The sequence below is a fragment of the Cydia fagiglandana genome, chromosome Z (genome assembly GCF_963556715.1).
Source record: "Cydia fagiglandana chromosome Z, ilCydFagi1.1, whole genome shotgun sequence".
Classification (NCBI taxonomy): Eukaryota; Metazoa; Arthropoda; class Insecta; order Lepidoptera; family Tortricidae; genus Cydia; species Cydia fagiglandana.
This window is the reverse complement of record NC_085959.1, coordinates 38,940,102-38,963,727: the sequence shown is the minus strand read 5'-3', so window position 1 is coordinate 38,963,727 and position 23,626 is coordinate 38,940,102. Positions and strand designations below refer to the sequence as shown.

The 23,626-nt window shown below is 39.5% G+C and overlaps 1 protein-coding gene across 1 annotated transcript in view; it reads left to right on the top strand.

Annotated features, from left to right (window-relative positions):
* Positions 1 to 23,626, top strand: part of LOC134678407 (uncharacterized) — a 176,069-nt gene that overhangs the window by 104,346 nt on the left and 48,097 nt on the right. The window lies entirely within an intron of this gene.

Genomic DNA, 23,626 nt, shown 5'->3' with positions numbered 1-23,626 from the left:
ATATACTCATTCTTAATCCGATCCTTTCTCGTCACACAAGGGGAAGTTTGAAAGTAGCGGTTACTATGGAGAATGATATAAGAAGCAAAGATCAAAAACGTTACGAAATAAAATTGCGGTCCATTTTGCTTCCGACTTGGACGCGACCTTTTATTAAATAAGGAAAAAAAGAAATAGTGTCCGAGCTAGCCGGGAAAATATATTCAATTAGAGTAATAACACTTCTTCAGTATATCACATGGGGGGATAGTATATGGATCAAGAAAAGGAAACAGTTTGTCAAGGAAAAGGCAGAGGACTGACATACGTGGAAAACGCTCCACCGGTATCGGTAAGAGATAACTTGTAAATATATGGATGAATAAATGTAGTATCCAGGCCATTGACAGTTGCTCATCGGTGGGGGCCACAGTGGTAGGTTAGCAGGCCGGTAAAGAGGTTTAAAAATCAATTAATGCTGTGTAATTTAAACTCGTTAAGTCTGTTCTGAAGCGCTGGTGGCCGAGTGGATATGACGTCCGATTTTCAATCCGGAGGTCGCGGGTTCAAATCCTGGCTAGTACCAATGATATACGTGTTCTAATTTCAACCTTATAAACTAGAAAGAAAGAAAAAATCTTATAAACATATGTTGTTCCATAGGGGCTGTCCATAAATTACGTCATCGATTATTGATCATCCAAAAATCATGCTTCGAATGACCCCGTTTCCTCCTACGTCATGCTACCATCATCCGATGTCTAGACCCCCCCCCCCCCCCTAAATGAATAGCCCCATAAACAGTATAGGTACCATTTCCCGACGCTAGCTCTTTGTCTACGGTATCTGATGCATAATACATGACAAACACATTTTTCCGGACATGAGATAAAATAGTAAATGTGTAAAATCTTCGTTGCATTTTGTTGCTATAGTAGGTAATAGAATAGCCCCCGCCCGCGGCCTTGTATGCGAGTTAAAGATTTTCAACTCCGTTTTCACCCCTAGGGGCTGAATTTCTAAATATTTCTCTGGAGAATTCTGCACGCGGACTAGTTGAAACTAAAATTAATATCTTTTAACATTAACACTACAGTATACCTACGGAATATAAAAACATGAATAAGTTAATGGCAATAATTTCATTTTTGGTACAAGCTTTTTTCGCTGACTGTAGGTGTTTTCTTACGACAGACAACTAATACTCATGGAGACAATTCTAAAAACCCCAAACACAATTAGGTTTCGTTGTTTTATCACAGAGTTCCTATGGCCACCTCTGGTCTCCATCATCAAATCAGCTCGATGACACCATAATATTGCATTGTCACCCGACTTACGTATGTATGCAAAATTTCAGCTCAATCGGAAACCGGGGAGTGGATCAAATTTAACTTGCAAGATTTGATTACACACACAGACAGACAGACAACGGTCAGGTGAAACTAAATAAAAGCTTGTAAAAAAGTAGCAAGGTCCTAAAAGGTACAATCTAAGAATAGATAGTAGCATGATATGGTAACATATGATGGAGATATAACGATTAGGTCGATTACTAAGTGATTCTGTCCATTAGCTATTCAAGGTCCCGATATTGGAATTGTTATACAGCAATTAGTATCGATATCGTATTACTGTATCTGTGTATCTATTTGAACAAAGCGATGTAATATACAGGGTGTAATCGTTAAGTGTAGCCAGGCTATAATTCCGTAAATATAACAGATATCAGAAAACTTCAAATTGATATCGAAAGTGCGTTACCCAATGAGTAAAATTACATTAATATTTTTTTTTTAAATAAAAGCAGAAATATCCCAAACGTTAACTTCAAACCCTCCCATACATTTAATACGACGACTCACCCCTCGAAAAACTTTGGTGTCGTAAGAGATAAAATTGCTTGACATTCATTATTTGCGATAATAAACTGTAAGTAGCACCAAGTAGCACCTTTATAAGGGGGTTAGCCATTCAGCGCGCACTCGTAGCAGTGTGCTACGCCGTAGTACGTTACATTGGCTTCGTAGCACCATTTATTATAAGTATTTTTTTACCCGCGACTCCAGGCCTATTCGAACGTCCAGCTGACATCAAACCGATATTAGCATTATATTGGAATTATATAAGTTAGCTGTCATTCGCGCAGACGTCTCGCTCGCACAAATACTTGTGCGGACAAGTCTGAGTGACAAGTAGAGTTAGGGCCCGCTTAGGATTTTGAAATAGACATCTATTAGACATCACTAAGATACGTTAACGATATGTTTAAGATCTAACCTGTCAAATTTGACATTTGCGCGATTCAGGAGATACTGTTGAACGATTTCCACAGGATATGACTTAGAGATCCAATTAACATCTAATAGATATCTTACTCTATCTAACGTAAAAGTGACATTGGTTGCCCGAATTGCGCTGCACAACAGAACTAGTTGATATCTAAACTATAACGTATCTAGAATGGATCTAGTACGTGTCGTCTCTTGTGAATATCTTAAAGTTAGAATACGGCAGTTTGACCAAGAAAAGTCGGCGATTTTGATAACACGTGACAGACAGACAGACACACTTCCGCCTTTATAGTATTATTATGGATATTTAATAAACAAGACAAATGCCGTTTCTAAAGTTTTGGTAAACCGTTGCAAATTTGAACGGGCACCGTATTTACACAATCGTTAAGCCCTGCAAGCCTATTATGGATCGCTTTATCCACATTTATCCACGTGATAAAACAACTGTCACTTTTTAACTCTGCGGGATAGAAAGAGACGGACACCGTTTTATCACGCTGTCACGTAGACAAATACGACCATCATATCCGTACTGCTCAAATACTTACTCGGCCTCAAACCTTACGATCACAGCGAATATAAAGCAGAAGTGTGCGTTGTTCTGAAACTGAAACCAGGGGTGCGAAACTCCTGACTTCAGTCAAACTCGGCTCCGCTCAGCTCAGCATTGCTCCGAGCAATTATTAGGGTTGGCACCACTTGACTTCCTTTTGCGTGCACGACCACAGATAAGATATCACTTGATTTTTAACAACCTTAAATAGCCGAAAGGGATAGTGCCATATATTAGAAAGAGACAGCATGATTCGACCCTGAACCGCTGTCAAACTTCGTTTTTGTGTGAAGTTTCCTTTCTGTACGATAGTACTATTAATTATTCTGTGCTGAAACTATTCCCTTAAACGTATATTTATATAGTGCGAGAAAAGCTAGTAAAATGTAGGGCTCGTGGTCGAATCCGTGTTTCGTTTACACGTTTCGAATACCCGTTTCCGAATAACACGTACACGGTTTTCTGGCCCGTTCCGCACGTGTAATTAAGAAACGTGTAATTAAGATCCGTTTCCACGGATAAACGGGTATTCGAAGAAACGGATCTTATTTACCCGTGGCTCCGGACACGTCCTTGACGAGTAGCGAAGGAACGAACCGGCGTACTTAAGAGCTACAAATCAATAGACAAAATTTTTGCCGCTGCATATGTTACAATTTCTTGTGTAGACGTGTTCACCTTATTACACCGACATAAAGCTTATAATTGGCTGTGGCAGTTCTGATAATGGTTTGGGAACCTACTTGTTTTCGGCGATATCAGACAAAAGGGTATTGGAAAACAACACGTTCTAATGAATAGAACACCACCGGCCGGCATTTATTACCTGAACACTAGTGTGAAAGTGACCCAAATGAACATGAATGATTACCAATTTTGAGATCTATGTTAATGTATTTAACAATATAATCGCAACTTAACCAAGGTAGCATGGGTTTTTAAGGTTCTCGCGTGAAATCCTGCGCTTCGAATGCCGCTTGTGTGTACTTTTTTTTATCGTCGTTGGCAGATTTGCTGTTTTACAAATAACCACAAAGTAATTCATAATTATTCTCTAACTGTTATTTTTAACCGTTAGTATTTGTCTGCACATCTATTCTTCACGAAACCTTATTACTTAAACCATTATATGTATGTAAAATGTGTTTCTTTGATTGAAATATAATTATGTAATGAAATTAGCTTACTAGCAATCATAGTAAAAAAATGAAGGTTTTAAACCAGGGACGAGAAGGTTTAAAATTAAAAATAGTAGACAATCATATAGAATAGGGACACCTACTTTGATTCAATATATTGTATAGTTGGCTAAATATGTTATATCACAACAAACAGTTATAAATAATTAAAAAAAAAATCGTACGGCAAACGAGTTCATCTGAAGTCAACATTCAATATGAGACCTTGCATACCTAGACCTAGAGCATTGATTGGGTCAAACTGTTTCGGATCCGTTCGGGCCGGTTTTAAGTACCCGTGTAAACGGAGATACTAAACGGAGATACGTATCTGAGAAACGTTTCTTGGATACGTATCCGGATCCCGGCGGTTCCGTGTAAACCGTGTTCTTAGCACCGCCGGTCTTAAGAACACGGGTATTCGTTTCGGCGTGTAACACGGATACCGGGAGCCCTAGTAAAATGGAACTAAACGGTTTCCATACTAAATTGTTGACATGTTTAAGCATCAACCAAATAACTAATAAAAGATAGAGTCAAACCGTGAAAAGTCTGCAGCGATTTTTATAGCCCACGCAGTGCAAGTGTCATTTTAAACGTCAAACTTCTATGAAATCAAATCAAGAGTGAACAGGCACCTTCTGGGCGAGCTCGCTCCATCGTAGGCCACGTCTACGCCTCGGCTAGTCTGTGGCCATGAGCACAGAATAAGTAATAGTACTACCATGAGTAAGCCCATTTATAATAATAAAAAAAAAGTTTATTTATTTTTTATTTAGAACGAAGTGTATATAACACTTGCACTGCGTGGGCTATCAAAGTCGCTGCAGACTTTTCTTGGTTGAACTCTAAGAATAAAATTCTAATAAGATTTTCCGAACGGATCACCTCAAAAACATCTGACATTACATTACAACGTCTAGATTGTGTATGAATTGTATTGTTGGAAATGTTGGAATGACACTGACTTCACGTTTTAAACGATTTTTTTTAATTCAATTAAACTACAGCACACACACACACACACACACCCACACACACACACACACACACACACACACACACACACACTTAGCTTTAAACACTTAAAACACTTAATTTTAGCACTTGCAATGCGCGGGCTATCAAAATCGCTGCAGACTTTTCTTGGTGTAACTCTACACTCCAGACTGTGCTATTGCAGTCTGTGTTCTGCATTATCGTGTTGTCTGTGCTAACGACCATAAATTCAGCCGAAACTGTAAACAAAGGAGTGTAAACTTGGACGAGGCATTACTGTCTCGGAATTCATTATATTGTCAAATAGGTAGCTATTTTGTCATTATTGCTGTTTATGGTGCTCATACACTAGCAGTTATCTGTTATCTTATGGCCCCTCTACACGATGGGCCAACGCCGGCCACTCCAAGGGACGCAGCCATGTGGTAGAATGAGATAGCAATATCACTTGCTCCCTCCAACGCATAAATGCGTCCCTTGGAGTAGCCGGCGTTGGCCCATCGTCTAAAGGAGCCATTATGCCTTTAAACGAGCAATTCTTGTATATTTGTTTATATATTTCAGGAATCTCGGAAACAGCTCTAACGATTTCGATGAAATTTGCTATATGAGGGTTTTCGGCGGCGAAAACTCGATCTAGCTAGCTACTAGCTAGGTCTTATCACTGGAAAAAGGCGCATTTTTGAGCTTTTATACGTTTTCCGAGCAAAGCTCTGTCTCCCAGATATTATAATAACGTTATACCGGGTGTGGCCTGTAATATGAGCAAAAAATTAAACTGTAGGCTATACTCCTCATACAGACCAACATTTGTTCAGCGACTTTTAAAAATAACTTGTGATTTAATTTTTAAAACACTTTAAAGTTTATTCTAAGACGCAACGTATTGCGAATTGTGTTATGTTTAAGGCGTGACAAGCAACGTCAATCACAATGATATGGCGTGGCGATGGCGTCCATTGAAGATAATATTTATTTTGTATGAAAAATAGGGAGTCTAAATATTTCATATTTTTTAAAGTTGTTGAACAAAAGTGTCACCGTTTGAGGAGTACAGTCTATGTTTTAATTATTTGCTCGTGTTACAGGCCACACCCGGTATAACATCCTGTGACAGGGACTCCATATTGTAACATTATCAATACCTCCATGTTGGCCCTGTCACAATGTTATATAACATGGATACTTCATATAACATGGATGCGACCGCTGTGTCTCGCTTCAACCCACGGTCGTCAACTTAGCCGAAGCCAGTCGCGCAATGTTTGGCCAGGCCAAAGGATGCGTCTTATGGCTCCTCCACACGATGGGCCAACGCCGGCCACTCTAAGGGACGCATTTATGCGGTAGAGTGAGCAAGTGATATTGCTATCTCATTCTACCGCATGGCTGCGTCCCTTGGAGTGGCCGGCATTGGCCCATCGTGTAGAGGAGCCATTAACTGCCTTTCACCTAAAATTGGCACAGAAACTCATGCATGTAATATGATTCCATGCACTTTAGCTGCTTGGTCTTAGTTCGGTGCGGCGAAACAAGACTTGAAGCCAAGGCAGAGGGAAAATATTTCCCACTACGATTTTAAACTTTATTTTAAAGTGATAGTGTTCAATATTGCATAATTTCTGACACTTATGCCCGTTAAAGTGTTACTTTGCTCTCGATAGAGCAAAGTAACCGATGCATATTTGATGATATTGAATTCGGTCGCTACTTTGACCATGTGAGAGCACTTTGTCAGATGTTTGTACTTTGTTTAAAATAACGGAACGAACTTTTCTTACTAAAAAGCCAAAAAAAGTGTATTTATTAACGTTTAGCCATCAGTACAATATTAGTAATATTACAAGCGCTCGGTATTCCGCACTCGTCAATACGGCACGTCAAGCAGTTACCGACTTAAGTGACCAGCCGGCGTATTATGGATGGTTTTATCCATCTTTGTCCACGTGATAAAATAACTGTCACTTTTTAACACCTGGGATATAAAGTGACGGACACTGTTTTCGTAGTACGTAGGCAAGAACGACCATCTTATCCGTACCAGGCGTGGCTCACTCCGCGATTTCGTCGCTTTGCTACAGGTAGCTAAAAGTATATCCGTTCTACCCTAATTTTGGGGTCTGCCATAAGCCGCTCGTGGCGCTGTCGCCACGTAGCGGCCATATCTGTGCTGATCGTGACAGACGCGTTTTGTTAGAGAGTGAGTCTTCTGTACCTAGTACTATTATTTATTCTGTGGCCATACGCTCTATAATCCGCCAGTTTACAGTTTACACAATCGATCGTCGGATTACAAAGCTTTTTGTAAAACAATTAATCCGCCAGTTCCAGCAATAGCGGAAATATTTGAGGAGTCGAATTACAGAGCGCCTTCCGTACATATTATATTATAAATATATAATCGCGATAAATACACATTCTTGAGTCTTCAAATAGAAAGAAAAAATAATTTCTGAGAGCAATCCGATCTCATTGGAATGAAATTCTCTTTCTACTTATAAGTAATCTTTTTCGGGGAGGCTTATTGTGACAGAGTGGCACTGAGGCCTAAGACAATATTTATGTAAGGTGCAAAACTGCTCGTGAGAGGGTTCCGTACATTTCCACACTTTCAAATGGGGTTTCCATTTGGTGTATAGGTAGTTGAAGAAATATGATTTGCACCGATGAATGTTATCGCTTGGCACGAATTACAGAAAACAGCTGGTTTTGCTTCTAAAAATCTTTTTCTATAAGTTGTTTGGGGAGGCTTATTGTGACAGAGTGGCACTGAGGCCTAAGACAATATTTATGTAAGGTGCAAAACTGCTCGTGAGAGGGTTCCGTAGACTTCCAGAGTTTTAAAAGAGGTTTCTTTTTTGTGCATACCTACCTAGTTGAAGAAATATGATGAGCACCGATGAATGTTATCGCCTGACACGAAGTATAAAAACCACCCGAATTGCTTCTAAAAATCTCTTTCTATTTATAAGTAATCTTTTTTGGAGAGGCTTATTGTTACAGAGTGGCACTGAGGCCTAAGACGGGTGGTCTTAGGCCTCAGTGCCACTCTGTTACAATAAGACAATATTTAAATAAGCTGATAATTATCAAGCATCCTGTGATTCCTGTGTATAGTTAAGTAGTTTACCACAAGATTTGAGATCACGCACACAACAGCATGTTAAAAACCTATTTAAAATATCGCCCAACAACCATAGAATTTACAATGATGAAAAGTGTGCCCTTAGTTAATCACTTTACTCGGTCAGCCAGACGGCCCAATTCGAGCAAAGCTTATAAGATATCACAGCGATACGATACCGATCTGACAGTGCCAAAAGTGAAGCTTTGGTTGAAGAAATTTCACTTTTGACACTGACAGATCGTATTGCTGTGACATCTTAGAAGCTTTGTTCGAATTGGGCCGAGAAAAATAGAATTTCTCTTTCATTGTTAGATAATAACGATCCTTCCGACCTTCGTTTCCACAGAAAAACAACTGATCAGACGTACCTATTTACCTACTGTTGATGTTACGTAAATAAATCCATCAGCTAAAGAAAAAAAAAGCGGCCAAGTGCGAGGCGGACTCGCCCATGAAGGGTTCGGTCTACGATTTATGACGCATTTAAAAAAAAACCGGGCAGGTGCGTGTCGGACTCGCGCACGAAGGGTTCCGTACCATAAAGCAAAAAAAAAACGGAAAAAAATGCAAAAAGAAAACGGTCACCCATCCAAGTACTGACCACGCCTGACGTTGCTTAACTTTGGTCAAAAATCACGTTTGCTGTATGGGAGCCCCACTTAAATCATTATTTTATTCTGATTTTAGTATTTGTTGTTATAGCGGCAACAGAAATACATCATCTGTGAAAATTTCAACTGTCTAGCTATCACGGTTCGTGAGATACAGCCTGGTGACAGACAGACGGACAGACGGACGGACGGACGGACGGACGGACGGACGGACGGACGGACGGACGGACAGCGAAGTCTTAGTAATAGGGTCCCGTTTAAATTTTCACAGATGATGTATTTCTGTTGCCGCTATAACAACAAATACTAAAAACAGAATAAAATAAAGATTTAAATGGGGCTCCCATACAACAAACGTGATTTTTGACCAAAGTTAAGCAACGTCGGGAGTGGTCAGTACTTGGATGGGTGACTGTTTTCTTTTTTGCTTTTTTTTTGTTTTTTTTTGCATTATGGTACGGAACCCTTCGTGCGCGAGTCCGACTCGCACTTGCCCGGTTTTTTGCCATTTGGCTACGGAACCCTAACAAGAGACGGCTCGAATAATGGCCATTTTGTATTCTCGACGACTTCAGGCTTTTACGTTATTCCAAACGGTTACCGACTTCGAGCAACACCGGCTTCCGACATGTCGGTAGGGAGGAACTCAAGCGATATCTTACCGTTCAAATCATTCTGCCATTTTTTATGGGGGGAAGTGCACAGTCGCACTTGTCAGTCACTACATACAAAATCCAATCTACCGGGTGTGGCCTGTAATACGAGCAAAAAATTGAACTGTAGGCAGTACTCCTCATACTGACCAACATTTGTTCAGCAACTTTTAAAAATAAGTTGTGGTTTGATTTTTAATACAGTTTAAAGTTTATTCTAAGACGCAATGTATTGCGAATTTTGTTATGTTTAAGGCGTGAAAAGCAACGTCAATCACAATGATATGGCATGGCGATGGCGTCCATTGATGATAATATTTATTTTGTATGAAAAATAGGAAGTCTAAATACTTCATAATTTTTAAAAGTTGCTGAACTAAAGTGTCACCGTTTGAGGAGTACAATCTATGTTTTAATTATTTGCTCCTGTTACAGGCCACACCCGGTATAATGGCGACACAAATACATAGAAAATAACACACGTCAAAGACAGATTTTGCACACGTCGATCTCTTTTTGTGTACGGACGAGTGACAATGACAACACGCACCGCCATAAGTACAGTTGTACCTATGCTTTGGCAGAGGGGAAATTAGAATGCTCCCTTCCCGGTTTTGAAGGTTTTCCTTTTTGGAAAAGGAAGATTCTCCTACGCTATTATTTTGTTGCAATTACCTAAACTACTCCTATTACTGTTATCCGAGACCACGGGGACAACGCCGTCCTCGAAACGTCGGAGGTAAATCGTAAAACTTAATTATTCGCTAAGTCACGTTTTATAATTCAATAACCTAAACTACTATTATTTAAATTTCTCAAGCTCTATTTAATTAGAGTTCTAGGAATGAGCTAAGACTAAGATGTTGTCTTAACAAGTAGGATAATAGCGTTGGGTGTGAGCCAATTCAGTTTTGTATTGTTGCAAATTTGTAATATAAGGCTAGAGCCACGGAGAGAGCGGGGCTACCTGCGTTGTAACCATTTAAAGGTCTCTAGAATCCTAACCCTCAAAGGGCGCCTATAAATTTTCTAAGGAATCGTCTGTAATTGGCGTAGCCCTCTATAGCGTTGAGGTAATGCAGCCGAATACGTACTATGTACTTATTTTAGAAGTTAAAACTAGTGTTTTTATTGATTTTGAAAGGCGTGCTCAGCTGGCGCCCGTTGTCGCTTTGGGTGGACGACATTCGGAAGATTACGGTTCACTTCAGGATGAGATTGGCTCAGGATTGGGATAAGTGGCGTACTCGAAGAGAGGCCTATGCTCAGCAGTGGGTGATAAAAGGCTGATAAGATGATAATGAAAGCTTTATCTCGCCAATTGGAGATAATCTAAAAGGACACATATTTAAATTAATTTAATATGTGGTGATATGATCTAGTTGCCAGCGGACCCCAGGCTCCCATGAGCCGTGGCAAAATGACGGGACACCGCGAGGAAGATGATGATTAGGTGCTATGACCTACAGTCTTATCCTTGCGTTATCGTTGCATTTAAGACCATAACCTTATCTAGCGCTTGCCATATGTTCTGACACTGCTAATCCAGGTATAACTTCAAAACAAGATGGATCAATTACTTCAGTGTGTTAGTTTCGCGTTGTAAGGGTTAATCTGACTAAATATTAGTTGAGCTAATATCAAGAGCACTATACATACACTTAACTAATGTTCCATTTCTCAAACGGTATTATTCTAATATTTATTACAAGCTTTTATTTAGTTTCACCTGACCGTTGTCTGTCTGTGTGTAATCAAACCTTGCAAGTTAAATTTGATCCACTTCCCGGTTTCCGATTGAGCTGAAATTTTGCATACATACGTAAGTCGGGTGACAATGCAATATTATGGTGTCATCGAGCTGATCTGATGATGGAGACCGGAGGTGGCCATAGGAAATCTGTGATGTGTGAAACGAAACCTAATTGTGTTTGGGGTTTTTAGAATTGTCTCGATGATTATTAATTGCCTGTGGATAGAAAAGTACAGTCAGCGATAAAAGCTTGTACCAAAAATAGAAATAAAGTTGTGTTCCGATATAATTTAGCCACCTTTGACCGTCACTATATTTTTGACGCTGACTGTACCACGTCTGTACCTCACGGGGTTCAGTCGCCATCAGATATACCGGAGCGGCTGAGGTACTCAAAAATATCTGAACATGCACTCTAACGCCTTGACAATAGAGGCGTGTTCAGATATTTGTGAGCACCCTGGCTGCCCGATATATCTGATGGCGACGTGTGCCTATAATGTCTATGTGTGTACGATATAGATACCTACTTGCCTTTACAACATAAATCAAATACCTAGAGAGTACTCGGGGCTTGCATCGATTGGTAAGCAGTGTAGGTCAAGCTCGAGCGCTATTCCTAGAATTGACCTAGACCTGATCAAATTTGAGGTTAGTGCTGGGACTCATTTCTCGAACGGTATTAAACTAATAATACTAGTCCACAAACTGTCAAATAGTATGGGTTACCATGGCAACACACTAATATTATTAGACTAATACCACAGAATAAATAATAGTACTAGAGGTCACTCTCTAACAAAACGCGTCTGTTACGATCAGGACAGATATGGCCGCTAGGTGGCGACAGCGCCACGCGCGGCTTATGGCAAACCCCAAAATTGGGGTCGAACGGATGTACTTTTAGCTCCCTGTACCAAAGCGACGAAATCGCGGAGTGAGACACGCCTGCTAATACCGTTCGAGAAATGGGCCCCTGCACAATATTCGAGTATGAGTCCTGCTTTAAAACTCGACTGTGTTTTTCAGACTTATAAAATTAAGTCGTAACCCAAGTAGTTTTCAACTTATTAAAGAAAATAGGTGCGCTTTCCACAAGGATTTTCGTACATTAACCCGCCCGTCTATTGCACGCGCGGTCTCGCTCGCACAGCGATATTGACAGCCGGTATCACGGGTGGGACAGCTTTAAAATTATGCGCGTGCAATAGAGATAGCAACAGGCGGGTCAGTGTACGAAAATCCGTGTGGAAAGCGTCTTTTTATTAAATTATTTATTTTATTAAATTAATATTTTATTATTTAGATTAAAACTACAAAATTATTGACAGTCTTATGATATTCGCTTAAAAACGACTCAAAAAGGACTCGACTCGAGACATAATGCAAAAAAAGGCGAAAAAAAAACGGTCACCCATCCAAGTACTGACCCCGCCCGACGTTGCTTAACTTCGGTCAAAAATGACGTTTGTTGTATGGGAGCCCCACTTAAACTTACTACTACTTGGTTGGCGCGATGACCCAAAATGAGTCTTGGCCTCCAACACAAGAGCACGCCACTTTGATCGGTCAGGAGCGGTATCCCGCCAGCTTTCGCCCCACTTAAATCTTTATTTTATTCTGTTTTTAGTATTTGTTGTTATAGCGTCAACAGAAATACATCATCTGTGAAAATTTCAACTGTCTAGCTATCACGGTTCGTGAGATACAGCCTGGTGGCAGACGGACGGACGGACAGCAGAGTCTTAGTAATAGGGTCCCGTTTTACCCTTTGGGTACGGAACCCTAAAAACACTATTTGACACTGAACCGATATTCTCTAAATTAGAGGCAACTATTTCAGAGCGATGACGTCTTTCATATTAGATGAAGCTGAAACTATTTATACAGGGTGACATTTTTATAATGCACTAGTAATTCAGAAGGCAACTTTCAAAACCCGTGGTTACACAAATCTCTGTTTTGATATTTTGCTGGGACATCAGCAAAGCGCGACCAGTGAAACGTGTTGAAACGTCGGTAAATAAAAGGTAACAAAATAAATTCGCAATAGACCCGGTTGTAAATGTGATTTAATAACTGTCTAAAATGTGATCCTGTGAATCAATTATATTAGCATAAAAATAACTCCTAAATTAGCAAACGACACAATACGAAATACTTTTTCTTTTACCAACACCGTCAGACGAAATGTCTGCCCCAAATGCTTCAAACAAAGGCGTTATTTTATTAAATAAATTCAATTTGTCCTTTTAGGCGAAAGGAAGATTAGGGAAGGAATAAAAGGGGAAAGAAAATAAACGTTTACGAATTCCTTTACCTTCGCACGCTAGTATAACCCTTTTTATTGGTATTCCAATTTCAACTTTATTGAATTAACATAAAGTTTTTTATATAGACTAGCCTGTACATTTAATACGAGCTATGAAAGGTAATACCTAGAAAGCAAACCGTAAGGAAGGGATTTACTAACGCAAATCCTTCTAAAATGAACCCTGGTCCTATAATCTTAAAAATGTTTTTACATTGTTACTAACGAGCACGAGTAAAGTAAAATCACGATCCAATACTAGGTGTGATTATTATTTGAATGACGGGGTTGCGCCAACATCATCATCATCATTTCAGCCTATATACGTCCCACTGTTGAGCACAGGCCCCCTCTCATGCACGAGAGGGCTTGGGCTATAGTCCCCTCCCCACGCTAGCCCAGTGCGGATTGGGGACTTCACATACACCTTTGAATTTCTTCGCAGATGTATGCAGGTTTCCTCACGATGTTTTCCTTCACCGAAAAGCTAGTGGTAAATATCAAATGATATTTCGTACATAAGTTCCGAAAAACTCATTGGAACGAGCCAGGATTTGAACCCGCGACCTCCGGATTGAAAGTCAGACGTCATATCCACTCGGCCACCACTGCTTATGTGAGCCAACACATATTTTCATAAATAGGAGAGAAACCCTAAATAAAATCAAAAACAACAATGGTGTTCATACTTAGAGATAGACCAAGACAAGTCTGCAACGATTTTGATAGCACACGCAGTGCAAGTGTTGTTAATACGTCATAATGTCAGAGAAGTGCTATCAAAATCATTGCCGACGTTTTTGTTCAACTATAATTACGTATTGAACTTGTGGATCTTAGTTGTATTAGATTATACGGTCAAGAAAGAGTAAAAAATAAATTGAGTAAGCTATGTAGGTACTTGAATGGAATATACTTAGGTATTCATGTTTTTTGAAATGAAATGAATGAATTGTACGAGATAATTAGGGTGAAAAGCCTAAAAATAACCTCCACTTTATTTAGGATATTTGGCAAATCTGTGATTTCTACTCAAAATAATGTGGTAGGTTAATCCCAGTAGTAATTTAAGTGTCCCATAATTTACTATAATACATTTTATAATATCCTTTTGTAGACTCAAGAGGCGGCGAAAAGTTTTTAATCAAAATTATATAATGAAATCATACTTAAAAATTATATTTCATTGATCGTCTTTACCCTAGGAACCTTTTTAGGGTCGTAAAGGCGTAGCTGGCTGGTAGAGAATGCCTTAAAGCAAAGTCCGCCTTTAATACTTCTGTTCTTTGTGCAATAAAGTTTAAAATATAGCCCATTTAAAAAATGACCCTGTATACATGCCACATTATAAGCCTCATGACAGTCATGACAAACTCAACAAGTAATATAGAGTTGCAAAAACCACCGTACGAATAAAATGAGTAAAGTTACCGCCATGGCGGTTTATTACTAAAGTTCTCTCGTTAGGTTAGTACTGTTAGTAGGTTTTAATTATGCAGGCTAGATGACCTGGCTTTGGTACTTTAATTGAGGATGAGAGTTGGATAGATCGACGATTAAAGGGCATGGCGCTCTCGATGCGCACATCGCTCCGAAGTTTGAGCGAGGCAATGCTATGCGCATATTATAGCCACATCTCGCTCAAACGTCACATATCTTGAGGGCCATAGTCCAAGATGTGGCGCACCACATTATAGTTTTTATTATGAAACCGTTTCTCGTTAATAAACCGTTTTCGAAACGGTAACGAAAACGCTCAGCCGCATTATTTGATCCACTTATTAGGAGTACATTTTCGTAAAAAAACTTTTATATAGCTACGTATCGTATGGAATGAACGCAACAATAGGGTAAAAGTGTCTATAACTTCATAAGTACGACGGAGGGTAAGGCGATCCTTTTGTGGGCCCGAAAGGTTATAGATATTGGTCGTTATTAGGGTTCCGTACCCAAAGGGTAAAACGGGAACCTATTACTAAGACTTCGCTGTCCGTCCGTCCGTCCGTCCGTGAAATTTTCACAGATGTATTTCTGTTGCCGCTATAACAACGAATACTAAAAACAGAATAAAATAAAGATCTAAATGGGGCTCCCATACAACAAACGTGATTTTTGACCAAAGTTAAGCAACGTCGGGAGTGGTCAGTACTTGGATGGGTGACCGTTTTTCTTTTGCTATTTTTTTTTTTTTTTTTTGCATTATGGTACGGAACCCTTCGTGCGCGAGTCCGACTCGCACTTGCCCGGTTTTTGATATTGCCAATGGGCAATGTGGGCCCGATATTGGTGCCGTTTTTATGCAGGATGTGCTACAGATTACAGACATATAGATAAATCACTGCATACATATGTAATTATTTATCCAGTTTCGGTTTTCGTGCACGTTAAAAAGAAAAAAAAAACACTGGTCAGGTGCGAGTCGGAGTCGCGTTTTAGGACGTCACATAATTGTTAACAATGTTTTTAATACGTGAAACGTCTTGAAAAGTTGAAAACCCCGAATGGGTCAGATCAAAAACCAAACGGGAAATGTTATGGCTCGGTGGCTTAAGGACGATTCACGCTAGACCGGACCGTGCCCGAGCCGGCTCGTCGGCCATGTCATTCTCTATGACGGCTGATCGGTGACCACATGGTGCTTTCCGTAGAAAACGAGGCTCTGGAAGCTCCGACCCGACCACGGCCCGGTCTAATGGCTCCTCTACACAATGGGCCAACGTCGGCCACTCCATGGGACGCATTTATGCGTTAGAGGGAGCAAGTGATATTGCTATCTCATTCTACCGCATGCGTCCCTTGGAGTGGCCGGCATTGGCCCATCGTGTAGAGGAGCCATAACGTGAGTCATCCTTTATATCAGTGCAATTATGCAAAATAGCTTGAATGGAAAGATTAAATGCCGAACAAGTGTCCAAATGCGAAGACCGAAGGCTGAACTCCGCGTAGGGCTGAAAGCTCTGAGCGTCCGGGGACGCTAATCGCTAATAAATGTCGATATTTCTTTTGATGACGTCATAAACTTTTATAACAGAAAATACAAATAATGACATAAATCTTGCCTCGTCTCCACATTACCTTTTCTTTTAAACAAAAGTCGTTTGTACATTTTGCAGTGGTTCCAGCTCTAGTTTGTATTTTATTTCCATTTTACCTCCGTTTTATGATATGAAAACTCTCGGGGGTGGAAACAAATATTGTCTGCTAATGCCATAGATTATATAATGATAGAACAGATATGCCACTATTTACCAAACGCAGTCGTTTTGTACTTAATTTTTTTGAATAATTAATTGGTAAATATGCAGTACCTACCGTTCTTTATTCCTTATACAAGGCTACTATACTATTTTTAAGGCCATTTAATTTGTTCAATCGTGAAGCGAAAGTTGTTAGTTAGTTAGTTTATGTACATATACAGTGGTACTACTAAACGAAATTAATATCTAGCTTATATAAATTAATAAGTAAATATACAGAATTCTTAATAAGTAACTAAATCGGAGTAAGCATTTTTTTATTACATTACCTTTAAACATTGATTCTAACAAAATCACTTAAATTAAGAATATTTAAAAAATCTCGAGACTATAATCAAATCCCTCAACACACCCGCTTTATCGAGAGTGCTGTTTCTTCTAATACATACTTAATCCGTGGCACTATATATTACTTTCGAACAAAGGTAAAGGCTCCTCTTCACGTTGGGCCAACGCCAACGCCAACGAGGGACGCAGCCATGCGGTAGAATGAGATAGCAATATCACTTGCTCCCTCTAACGCATAAATGCGTCCCTCGTTGGCGTTGGCGTTGGCCCAACGTGAAGAGGAGCCTTAAGCTAAGCTTAAAACTTCCACTGAATATCATAATACTGCATCGTGTAGGTACGAGTTTCATATTCATAAAACGGTGGAGCATAGACTAGGAATCCTCTAGACCGAGTTCAGAGCAATTATTTCATGCAACCGATGATGCCAAAAATGCGGAGGTACGCGGGACGAGGTGAGCGAAGTCCCGTGCCGTGATTGGTCCGTTCAAAGACACGGACGTCACACAAAGACACTTTCGACTTGAACATGGAGTAAAACTACCGTATGCGTGGCAGAGGGGGTAGCGCGACTATGCTCAGTCTGGAGGATGTTTTGTCTGTACGGTGGAGCAACATTCTCTTAATGTTCTAATTTTAACATACGTTTCGTATTTTCATTTTGGGACCGAATGCATTGTTGTTTTGAAATGTTTGTCGACAGTAGACTCATATTTTTTTGCAAACGAGGTTTTTGTCTTCACATGGAACTTCTTAAGGCCTGTGCACACCGGCTGCGTGTGCGTGACGTGCACGTGCGCGTGCGGCGTTGTAGTATACAGATCCTTATGACAGATGGCACACAGCTTGCGTGACGTGTGCGTGTGCGGCTCCAACATTTTAGCGCACGCACACGCGCACGTCACGCACACGCAAGCCGGTGTGGCTCGGCCTTTATTCTACTTTATATAGTTTAATATCATACAGTAGTGTGACTTGCGTGCAATACGAGTGTAATAAGAAAATTAGGAAAAAAACAATAACTTTACTAACTTAGAGATAAATTATACGAGTATTGTATCTCTTTTTATTATTGTACCTCTATAATGATATGATTTCAAAACTCGAAATTGAGTCTTTTAAAGACTCTGTTTAAGAGCTTTAAGACTCATTTATAGACTCAATTTGAACTACCTACATGCGCTGGCGTCGTAAAATAAAAACCGGGCAAGTGCGAGTCGGACTCGCGCACGAAGGTTTCCGTACCATAATGCAAAAAAAAAACAAAAAAAAGCAAAAAAAAAAATGCTCACCCATCCAAGTACTGACCCCGCCCGACGTTGCTTAACTTCGGTCAAAAATCACGTTTGTTGTATGGGAGCCCCATTTAAATCTTTATTTTATTCTGTTTTTAGTATTTGTTGTTATAGTGGCAACAGAAATACATCATCTGTGAAAATTTCAACTGTCTAGCTATCACGGTTCGTGAGATACAGCTTGGTGACAGACGGACGGACGGACGGACGGACAGCGAAGTCTTAGTAATAGGGTCCCGTTTTACCCTTTGGGTACGGAACCCTAAAAATAACTAATGATAAAAATGACATCTTTAAAGATCCGTGACCGATGAGACACGCTCCTCTATCAGCGGAGCGGAGAGCGGAATCGCTATCTGCTTTAACCTTGTTTCAAGGTATATCTAATGGTGGTATTCCACCTGTCCAGTATATTTAACCAATGTGTATTTTGTCTCACATTTTGCTTACGAGAGAAAGTGAGACGCGATGATATTGGACCATGATGTTGGATAGATGGAATACCACCCTAAGGGGTCATCCATTAATTACGTCACATGAATTTCTAGGTTTTTTGACCCCTCCCCCCCTCCTTGTCACACTTGGTCACATTTGGCAAACCCCTACCCCCCTAGTGTGACGTCACATTTTTTCTACGAAATCGCCAAATCGAATTAAGTAAGTACCTAAGTATTATTAATATTTTATCAAAATATTTTTGACGCGATAAATATTAGTAATTTTACAACCCAAAACTGCTTAGGAAAGAAAATTAAACGAATAAAAACGATTATCGTTTTAAAAACTCATTATTTAAATGTACAGCGAATAAAATAATTTAAATAAATTTTCGGTTACTGATGAAGTTAAAGTGACGTCACAAAGTTTGTGTCTCACCCCTCCCCCATGTCACAATATGTCACATTTTCTAGACCCCTCCCTCCCCCTAAACGTGTGATGTAATAAATGGATGACCCCTAAGGAACCTCCACTCGAAAGAATAAATGCCACGTACTAAAATTACAGTTCACAATGGGTCGTATTCGTCAAACATAATACCTATGTCATTTAGGCCCACTTGCACCAATCCTCTAACCCGAGTTAACCGGTTAAACCTGGAGTTACCATGATTACCAGTACAATTTCGTATTAGGTTAACGGTTTAACCGGTTAACTCCGGGTTAGCGGAATGGTACAAATGAGCCTTACGGACAAACTATGGATTGGTAATACAAAGGATGATTGAGTACGTAGTGAATTGAGAATCCGTACCGTTATTATTATATTAGTACTTTCGCTTGGGGCCCGTTCCTCGAACCGTATTATATTTATTATTTATTAGTCCACAAACTGTCAACTCTTGGCCTTAAATCCCTTCTAATCATACGTCGGACTCCAGCGGGCATTTACGTGGCACGTCAGAATGATAGGTAAGGTTCGCAAATCAATCAATTCACTTTCGAGTATTTGTACTTAGTATTTGGTACCTAGTATTTATAATGGGAAATTCAAAATATCATAGCAACTAACTGCGTTATTTATAAACGTACTTGGACTACACATAAGTCAAAATGGCGAAAAAGTTCGTTTGGCTTTATCCGTCACTCTGACAATTGCAGCTGTGAGAAGTGAGTATTTACACATTAAAGATGAATAAATGATAACGGGTAACTAATTTAATTAACTATGTTACATATACTAGGTACATTATAATACTCGTAAGTTAAGATTTTTTTGTAAACCTTAATACCTTGCCCTGAAACTGCCCCCTATAGTCCGACGTTTGCTTCTAATATTCTAATATGTATTATAATTTAGACCGATTTTGAAGAAATTTGGTATGGAGTAGAGTTAGATAGGTTTAATAAAATCAATCATCATCATTTCACGCAGGCGAAGTCCTGAGCAGATGCTAGTCCTCAAATAAGTGGTTTTCATCACTACACCTTATAAAACAAAGTCCCCCGCCGCGTCTGTCCCTTTGTGTGTATGTGTGTATCTATGTATGTTCGCTATAAACTGGAAAACCACTGAACGGATTTTCATGCAGTTTTCACCTATTAATAGAGAGATTCTTGAGGAATGTTTAGGTGTATAATTTGTTAATGTTTTTGTGTAACACGTGCGAAGCCGGGGCGGGTCGGTAGTTTATTACATCACAAGCTGATGGCAAGACGTGGCCTTACGGCTTAAAGAGCGATTGTTATAAAACAATAGATAAACGTTAATGTAGGATGCGATTGCATTTCTAGTTGTGGGTGGTTATTGTACTATTTTTAATCTATACAGGGTTATCGATTTATAATGATCTATTGATTATCGTTATACAATAGTGATTGTAGGTACTAGGTAACTATTCGGCATTATGCTTATAATTAAGAAGAAAAACAGTTAAAAAAGTCATTAAAGTTGTGTGCCTTGTAAATTTAGCCAGGTACAGTCGCCATCAGATATATCGGAACGGCTAGGGCGCTCACAAATATCTGAACACGCCTCTATTGACAAGGTGTTAAAGTGCATGTTCAGATATTTTTGAGCACCTCGTCCGCTCCGATACTTCTGATGGCGACTGTACCTAGTTAGAATTCGTATTTATATGCGGCTTTCTATCACACTGGGGTCCTTATGGTTCTCCTGCAATAAGGACGTTTCCTAAATAACCTACAAAATTTTTGACTTAAGTATTTATTAATTCGGAAGTTTTAAAACTCACTCTTGTAAAAAAGTTTTATTCTTAAAATGTAGACTCAAAAGACTCGAGTTTCTACCAACACTGGTTATGATTGTAGTAACCCTGCGCCCACGTGGTCCCAAAAGCAGATGGCAACCCACGCTTCACTTTACTAGGATCCACTGGACCACTGCAATACAACTTGCACTGCCTATAGAGAGAAATACATATAGTACGCATAGTGCTCAGTCCATACATCATTTTTTAGTACCAAATCCGCTATTATGTATTTTCGTAGCTGACAGCTAGTGGAATTAATAGTACCGCTATTACTTGATACTAGATGTCTCAAGTGTCAAAATTGTATTGAACAGCAATTTACAACTAATATTAGAAACAGAAGGAATTGAAAATAGAGTCCCGGTTAAACCGGGTGTAACATTAGCTGAAAATTGTTGAACATTTAGACTTTTCGGTCGTCGCAACACCTGTTGTCAACTACTCGATGCTAGAGAGATGTCGACTACGAAAATAATAGTAGTTTTGGTAGGTACTAAAATTGATGTATGAAGTGAGCACTCTATGTATTTTTTTCTCTATGCTAATAGTACAGCTACGCAATCAAATTAGATATTTTCTAAGAATTAATTCCGAGCAAGCCGAGCCCACCCTCCTGGGATTGCGCTGACTCGGATTACAAGCATTTAAGACCAATTAGAGGTATTAAAACAATTTCCAGCTTGCTGAGATTTAATTCCTCAAAACGCTTATTTCATCTAATTTCATTGGCCTATAATGTATATGTGACGTTCTACGAAAAAAGGTACCTTATGGCAGCTGGCGCTTACGTCGCATTGCACCGCAATATTAGTGGAGCGGCGTTATTAATAGCGTAAGCGCCAACCGCCATAAAGTAACTTTACCCGTGGGGCGTCACATATGGTAAATTATAATAACCGAACCCTGGTTTGACAGGAGCAAAAGTGCACTTTTTCTAGTGCTTACCCCCCCTCCCTCCTCTCTAACCCCCTTATTCATAAACACGCTACAAGCCTCAAATAGCTAATAATCGTTTGTCTTTATCTGACATGTTTACTTGTGTATGTCTAAGAAAGGAATAAAACATAATTTAACCGGACCCGGTAAAGCTTTATGAATAAGGTAAGGGGGTTAGTATAATTAATTACCTATCCATCCAGTAATACATAATATCTTCCTGGATCCCTTCGTCGTTTATGAAGGAAAATTATTATACCGGGGGTGGCCTGTAATCGTAATATGAGCAAAAAATTTTACTGTAGGCTGTACTCCTCATACTGACCAACATTTGTTCAGCGACTTTTAAAAAAACCTTTTGGTTTGATTTTTAATACACTTTAAAGTTTATTCTAAGACGCAATGGATTGCGAATTTTGTTATGTTTAAAGCGTGACAATAAGCAACGTCAATCACAATGATCTGGCGTCGCGATGGCGTCCATTGAAGATAATATTTATTTTGTATGAAAAATAGGGAGTCTAAATAATTTATAATTTTTAAAAGTTGTTGAACAAAAGTGTTACCGTTTGAGGAGTAAGCCTATGTTTTAATTATTAGCTCCCGTTACAGGCCACACCCGGTATACACATTATTGTAAAGTTATTAGGGTCTTTTGGATTTAAATTATTTAAACAAAGTTCAGGGTTCGGACCAACATTTAAACTTGTTAAGTAAACTTTAAGTTCATTTTCATGTACTTCTTTGACGGAGCTATGGCTGATTTAATAAATACAAAGGGAGGTTTTCTTAAGCGTTTAGACCCGCAAGTTAAATTAAACGTATAGGTAGGTATGTACAGTTTGTACAGTCGTCATCAGGTATATCGGAGCGGCCAAGGTGTTCATAATACCTGAACACGCCCGGACAATAAAGGCGTGTTCTCGCGTGAGACATTAATGTATTTATTTCAATTTCTCTAACTGTAGGTAACTGACTTGAAGTAGCGCTAGATGTAAGGAGTCGCGCGCGAGAGCGGAACTCATGTTAGCCCGACAGGAGACATTATTCCTGTCCTCGTGGACAGGAGGGTGGGAGGAGCCATCACACTCGTGTGTGTGATGGCTCCTCTACACGATGGGCCAACGCCGGCCACTCCCAGGGACGCATTTATGCGGTAGAATGAGATAGCAATATCACTTGCTCCCTCTAACGCATAAATGCGTCCCTCGGAGTGGAGTAGAGGAGCCATGATGTTCTGACATTTTACTTTCTAAATCTAGATACTTCTGCCAGTGATATGATGCATATATGTTACCCAGAAATATACATATACAATAACAGAGCAATAATCTACGTGATAGGTTACGTGTGAACCGAATCAGTAACACGCGATCGATACAGACACAATGCACAAAGCATTTTTTATGCATGAGAAGTGTGACAGTTCCCCGCACTGCAACCGGGACGGGAACTGATCAACTTTATCAGTTAATGTGACGGGTTGATTAACTTTGTTGTCGAGACTCCTAGTATCTACACGGTGTAACATGAGGAAACCGAATAATTTTAACCACGCATTTCGCACCAACGCACCAAGAAGTGAAATATGTATGAGTTTAGGTCAATTTCGCCAAAAAAAATTTTTGTTTGGTTTTGATTTTTCAATTTTTTTAATGTATTTGTACATCAAAAATAAA